The sequence below is a fragment of the Euphorbia lathyris genome, chromosome 8 (genome assembly GCF_963576675.1).
Source record: "Euphorbia lathyris chromosome 8, ddEupLath1.1, whole genome shotgun sequence".
NCBI lineage: Eukaryota > Viridiplantae > Streptophyta > Magnoliopsida > Malpighiales > Euphorbiaceae > Euphorbia > Euphorbia lathyris.
In genome coordinates, this window is record NC_088917.1 from 5676073 (window position 1) to 5683620 (window position 7548).

The following is a 7548-nucleotide window of genomic DNA, read 5'->3' on the forward strand; positions in this document are numbered from 1 at the left end:
GGTTTCGTGGTGTAGTTGGTTATCACGTTAGTTTAACACACTAAAGGTCCCCAGTTCGAGCCTGGGCGAAGCCAAAACTTTTTCAATTTTACTCACTAAATATGGGCCTAGTTTTATTGTAGTTGAATCACAATGTTTTTTATTGAATTTTTTTTCTGACAAATAAAATTATCGGAATGATCACGTGATAACTACATTGAAAATAATTTATTTTTACTAAATGTGGCAAAAGTACATACGATATGAAATCAACATGCAATTTTAATATATGGATTTAACTTAGTAAGTAATGTATCATTTTTGGATGAAACGAAAGTGACATGCAGATTTTGGATTGAGTTAGGGATTGATATGCTAACCCATGGAAATGAATTTGCAAAAGTAGCAATTGAAATAATAATATACGGAAAAAATGACACGCATATTTAATAGTATTATTATATTTTCTCGTGTTTCTATATGTCACTTTATTAATAAAGATAATAAAATTATAATTATTACTTGCAAATATTTTTTATTCAATTAATTTTAATTTATTATCAATTTTATTATTATTACAAAACAAGTTAATTGATTAAAAGAAAAAGAAATAAAATATTATATGATATGTGTGATTCAATAAATATTGTTATCGTGACTAACCACTAGAGAAGATTTTTGGTAGAAAGTGGTTTGAAAAGAGGGTTGTTACAAATGGTGATGTGTGCATACCCTCCAACCATTAGAGTTGCTTTAATGAACTCCTACAACAAAATAACACAGTTTTAGACAACAATCAGAAACACGTCTACTTTTGGAATTATATCCCTAAAATTTATGTCTTCTTTTTGCAACAAAAAAAACTTGGAGGTATTCATGTGTAAACCCTCAAAATCATATGGGTTATTTTTAGAACTATCCTTAAAATTTATGTGTCCAGATATATGACGGGTACCAGATACACTAGGTTGAGAGAGATACTATTTCACCAATCGAGTCACATGTATCTAACATATTCATACCTAATGATTTTCCATAAAGTGGTAATGAAAGGTATAACTTGTACAAATATTTCCATTTTCCAATTCGATTCGATCCATTTGTTTGTAGAGCTATTTATTCGATCGCAAACATTTCTGGAACACCTCTAACAGAGGGACAAATAGTCAATTTTGAAAGAACTTATTATCACATTAGACCTTCCAAACAAGTTTGTCGATAAACTGAAGCAATTTCGTACATTTTTTGTAGCTATATTATAACACAAAATATTTTAGACGTTTGATAAAAAAAATTGTGATTAACTTATATATAGCATATTTAGTTTTTAGCATTTTAACCAGTTTTTTTGTACGTTCGAGGACGCGCATCGCTTTCTCTCTCCTAGCGGTGATGGTGTTCGAGGCGTAACCTCGTGCGGCCGTCCGAGGCCTGCGCCTCCCTTCTCGTCGCCGAGCCTCCTCCCCTTGCCTCTGCGCTGCCGGTCTCTGCTGGCTGTCGGTCTTTCCTGCTCTATAGGTTGTCGGTTTTTTCTGCTCTGTTTCGTTTTTTGATTTAGCGTTGGTCTTTTCTGCTCTTTTGGCTGTCGCGACTCTCCTCTGCTCCGCCGGTTACTGTTCGCCGCCGGTCTGCCATTATGCCGCCAATATCACCCTCCGAGCCGTCCGTTTTTGAACTGGAGTCCATTGCATTTTTGTTCAAACGGCGGGCTTTCTCCAAACAGGTTGCTGGTACTGTTTCTTCTCCGTTTGTTCCGGCGACTCCTGTGCCGGCTCCGACTTTTGCTGTTGTGGTGGCTCTGACTTTTGCTGCTATGGTTAAGAAGGCTATTATTCCTACAGCTATCCCGGCACCGACTCTACCTCGGATTTCTGAAGAAGGAGGGTTCAAAGCCGTAAAAATTCCGCAATCTATATATGAGGAGCGGGTGAAATTATTCCAGCACTCTATAATTGGGAGAATTTCGTTGAACAAAGGCGAGAGCCCTTGGAAGCACGCTGAATTGAAGCAACGTCTGAACCAGGTATGGAAACGTTCTATGGATTGGCAACTTATATCTTTGGGTAAAGGTTTTTATCAAATTATTATGCCTGATGAGATTGCTTTGCAAACTATTTGGGGAATGGGTGCCATTTCTCTTAAACCAGGAATTATCCGGTTTACTCCTTGGACTCTAAGATTCAATCCTGATACTCATAAGTCCACCTCTGCACAAGTATGGGTTAGATTATATAATTTGCCTTGGGAGTTCTGGGACACTCGAATAATTGCTAGTATTGCACGAGTGATTGGGGTTCCAATTCGTTTTGATAATAACACTGTGAATGGAGAATTTGGGCATTATGCTAGGGTGCTTGTTGATGTTGATCTTTCTTGTGAAATACAATCAAAGCTTAGAGTAGACACTGATAGTCATAAGCAATGGGTATATCTTGAATATGAGCGTTTGCCGGCGCTTTGTGGAACCTGTTCATCTATTGGACATACCTCAGCTAAATGCAGGAGAAATCTCAATGAACAACCTAAGCCACTGGTCCAAAGGACTGTTCATTATGGAAGGGGGCAGGGGGCAAACCGAACTAACACTGAGTAGGCTAAGGTGCAGAATGATCCTCAAATTTCTGTTCAGGATCCGGTGGATGTAGAAGAGGGCAAAATTGCTGCTCCTCTGCAATTTATGTTGCACCAATCGCCCAAAAATAATAGCTTGGGAATTAAGGAGGGTAAGAAAAGTTGGGGTGAGCGAAATGATGAAGATACCAGTTCTGCATCGGGTTCTGATGGATCACCGGAGCCTTTTTCTCCACTGGTTGATATCAATTGCATCCCTGAGGTAAATACCGAATGGATTACCACTAGGAAGAAAGCTAAATCCAAGTCAAAAAAAGATTGTGCTGATTCTCGTTCTAAGGAGCGGGGTAGGTCTTCACTATCTAAATGATCACTCTCTACTGGAACTGCATGGGTATTAATAACCCTGGTACGCAGAGGGCTTTGAAACTCATTTGCTCTGTCAACCATCCGGATCTGGTATGTATCTCTGAACCTATGGTTGCTTTGGATAGGATTCATTCTTCGTTCTGGAATTCCATTGGCTTGCAGTTTGTTGCTGGGAATCCTTGTAATTCTATTTGGCTTTTTTGTAAAATTGGTACCCTTCATCTCTGTTCTATGATTCTTTGTCATGATCAGCACATCTCTATCAACTATGGTAGTGCCACGGATTACACTCAACTATCTTTTGTCTATGGTAGTAATTTTTTTGGTAGAAGACAAATTCTTTGGGATTCGCTCAGTGCGATTGTGGGCAGCAGAAAAAAGCTGGTTCTAGGTGATTTCAATGCAGTCATCGGTGCTCATGAGAAGACGGGTCGTAGGCCTTCTGACATAAGTTGTAGGGACTTTCGCGGTTTAAGTACTTAAAAACAACGGGCTTGCGGAAATTGATAGTTCTGGTATGCAATTTACTTGGTCGAATGGTCGTATTGGCCATGAACATGTTGAATGTAAACTTGACAGGGCTTTTGTGTCTGAGGATTTTGTTGATTCCTGGGATTCAATCAGCTGTTCTGATATCCCTCGCCATAAATCTGATCACAGTCCTTTACTTTTGGTTTGCAAAAATGGCTTGGCTCGACTGACCCGCTTTCGTTTTCTCTCTATGTGGACTACATATGATTCTCTAAGGGGTTTGATTGCCAATCATTGGCGTAACAGGCATGTTTCCCTTCCTCCGGCGTAGCTTCTTTGTCATAAACTTAAATCTTTGAAGCCTAAACTGCGTATATGGAACAGAGAAGTTTTTGGTAGGGTGGAAGTAAATATTGCTATTGCTCAGTCCAGGCTAGCTGATATTCAAAGGGACATCTCTGTGCAGGGTTTGAATGAGAATTGGCATCAAATTGAGGCAGAAGCTCATCGGGATCTTGATCTTCAGCTGCACCGGCAGGAATTGCTTCTCCGTGATAAGAGCAGGGAAAAATGGCTTGAGGCGGGGGATCGGAACTCCAATTTTTTTCACCGTTCGGCCAAAGGTAGAAAAATTCAATCATCAATGGATTCTCTTCTCATTAACGGAATTTTGGTTGATGATGAGAATATCATTTCTCAACATGTTGTTGACTACTTTTCCACTCTTTTTACTAGCAGCAGGCTAGCTATCGATCAGGGTGCTATTGCTGCGGTTATTCCGGATTTGGTCAATTTGGTGGACAATGATAAGCTCACGCGGCGACCAGCGCTAGATGAGATCCGAGCTGCAGTTTTCAGTCTTAGCCGTGATAGCTCTCCGGGTCCAGATGGTTATGGGGGGTTCTTCTACCAGCACTACTGGGATATAATTGGTTCAGATGTTTGTAAGATGGTGCAGAGTTTCTTTGATACTGGCTGTATGCTTCCAGGTATGAATTCTAGTATTATGACTCTACTTCCCAAAGTTGCAGAAGCAAATGAAATTCACCATTTTCGACCTATCGCCATGAGAAATTTTAATTATAAGATCATTTCAAAGATCCTTGCTGATATGCTTGCACCCATCGCCACGCGCATTGTTTCGGATAACCAATTCGGATTCATCTCTGGCAGAGCATTCACCATTGCATTGCTGCAGCCTCGGAAGGTGTAAATATACTTAACAAGAATTGTTTTGGCGGAAATATGGCTTTGAAGATTGATATCAGGAAAGCTTTTGACACCATTGACTGGAATTTTCTCCTGGCTGTTCTTGAATCTTTTGGGTTTTCTTTGCAATTTCGCAGCTGGATTTTGGAAGTTCTTCGGTCTGCTCGTATGTCAATTGCTTTTAGAGGGGGTAGCAAGGGCTATTTTAGCTGCTCATGTGGGGTCCGGCAAAGGGATCCGCTTTCTCCAATTTTATTTGGTATTGTAGAGGATTTCTTTAGTCGTTGGTTGGCTAAGTTGGTGGGTGAAGGCAAGTTTCATCCCATGGTTTATCACAACTCTACTCCCTTTCCTTCTCACCTCCTATATGCAGATGATATGTTAATTTTTGGCAGGGCTACTCTAAAAAATATGAAATGTGTCAAGGACCTTTTCAACTTTTATGCAGCTATATCGGGTCAGACGGTTAACTGGGATAAATCCGCAATTTATTTTGGGAACAGTATCAGCATTCAACGTAGGAATCGGCTCATTGATATTCTGGGTATTCGTGTTGCTCGGCTACCGTTTAATTATCTTGGGGTACCAATTTTTCAGGGGGCGCCAAAGGCTCGTCATTTAGAACCGCTTATGGATCGGTTCCTTGCTAAATTTAGTCTTTGGAAGGGGCGATCACTTGCTTTAGCTGGCAGGTGTTGAGCGATTTCCGCAAGTGCACGGTTTCGCTTGTAGTAATAAAAACTTCGATCCCAAATTCTGTGACTTGCACGCCCTCGATATTTTTATTTTTATTTTTGTTTTGTTTAGATTATATCATTTTATATTAGAATTTTAGATATAGAAAAATATATACAAGTCATGATTTTAATTAATTTTTAGGAATTTAATGAGAATTAGAAGAAATTCAGTGATTCTCAGTTGAGAATTTGAAATTCTCAGTTGAGAATTCACATATATAGAATTCTTAAGGAGGTAGGAAAATTTCTGAACTTATAGAGAATTTAAAATTCTCAGTTGAGAATTTGGGTATAATTAGTAGCCAGGAAAATTTCTGGACTTATAGAGGATTTCAGATTCTCAGTTGAGAATTCTGATTTCAAATTGAAAGGAAATTTTCTGCACTTACCGAGGATGGTAATCCGCGGCCGTGAATGACGTAGCATTGAGTTGAACGACGGACGAAGGGGAGAAATAGCTATACCACACGTGTCGCGGCCGCGGGTTGAGGATCCACTGTCGCGGCCCGGTGATTTTTCTCACTTTTTAGCTTTCATTCGTGTCTTCGACTTGGCGCTTTCGATTTACGTCATCTTTGACTCCTTTTGTAGGGTTTTTCTTCTGTTTTAGATCCTTTTTCGTTCCTATTTGGATTTTACCAAATATTTAGGCACCTTGCAAGAAAGAAAGATATTCGAGAGTAAAAGTAATCTAAACAGATATAAATAACACGAATTTGTAATAAAAATGATGTAAATGTTAATGATATTTTAGGTATATTTTGGGCTTAACCATCGTCTTCCTATTCCTCCTCTACTTACACCTCTTCCTATTCCAACTATACTCATTACTCTTCCTATTCCTACTCTACCTATTAAACTTCCTATTCAAACCCTATATATATACCTATTCTTTACACAAACCTTACACCACCTCCAATTTTAACCAATTCCCTACTCTTACCTCTTCCCAATACTTCACTTTTACTCTTCCCAATTTCATCATTACCCTTTTTAATCACTTACCCCTTTCAATTCAAGTCTACATACAACACTTCTACTTCATCTTCAACCTCAAGCTTTTCTCTCTTTTCATCTTTTTCATCTAAACCCTAAACACCATAACCATGCCTAGAGTAAAGCGTGTTGGACACAAGCCGGCTGTCATTGAGGCTAGTCGCCTAAGGATTAGTTGCGGGGCTTATTTCGACATTCATTCTGAAGAAGAAGTTGGACGTTTTAAGCACTTTTCAAACGCCAATCGTAAGTTCGTGGATATGCAGTTTCTTGACTTTGATTCGGTAAGGAAGTTGAACTTCACTACACAAATTACTGCTTTTATTGAAACTTTGGGATGGGAAACTTTTGCTTCTATGCGTTTTCCACAAATTCAAGAGTATGTGGTTGAATTTTTGGTTACTTTGACGATGAACAAAAAGAGGACTAAAATTTCTTTTCGGAATAATGGTGTCACCTATACCGTTGATTATGAGGCTACGGGTAACATGTTTGGTTTCCCTACTAGTGATTTTTATGATAAGCCTCGGGATTTTGACAATAACTCTTTTTGGCAAACTCTTTCCGACCAAACTTCTTTTGATTCTAAAAACACTTCAAGCAAGTTGATTAAGGACAATTGTGTGTTCTTCTTTCACAAGTATTTGAGTTTTTCACTTTTTGGTCGTGTTGAGAGTTCGAAGATTCAAGTCCGGGATTTGTTTGTTTGGGATTGTTTGTTCAAGGGTTTACGGGTTGATAGCATTGGAATGATTTTTGACAATTTATATCGTGCTTCGAGGGCTCATACCACTCAAGTCCCTCTCGGTAATTTCATAACCGCTATTGTTTTGGGAGCACGGGATGAATTGGCTACTTTTGATATGTCCACCTACCATGGATATGTTCCGGTTTTGGACATTGCGGCTCTTGAGCGGGCTCATTTGTTGGTTTCTGCGGCTCCTCCGGTTTTTATTTCTTATGCTACCCGTATTGCTCATCTTCGTGGCACTATGGGTGGAGGTGCTTCTAGTTCTCATAATGTAGGTACCGAGGAAGAAGGAGCGGAAGATGCCCCACAAGCCCAAGCAACACAAGATAATGACCTGGTGGATTTAAGGAGAATTTTGAACCAAATCAATGCCAATAATCGACAAATGAATTTACGGATTGATGATATGGTGGAGAAAAACATGGTGATGAATGACAACCTCAATTCTTTGAGGCGTGCGCATAG

At 39.4% G+C, this 7548-nt stretch overlaps 1 non-coding gene across 1 annotated transcript; it reads left to right on the forward strand.

Annotated features, from left to right (window-relative positions):
• TRNAV-AAC (transfer RNA valine (anticodon AAC)) lies at window positions 1–74 on the forward strand. Its single transcript has one exon. It is a non-coding gene; the product is annotated as a tRNA-Val (tRNA).
• The last annotated feature ends 7474 nt before the right edge of the window (window positions 75–7548 follow it).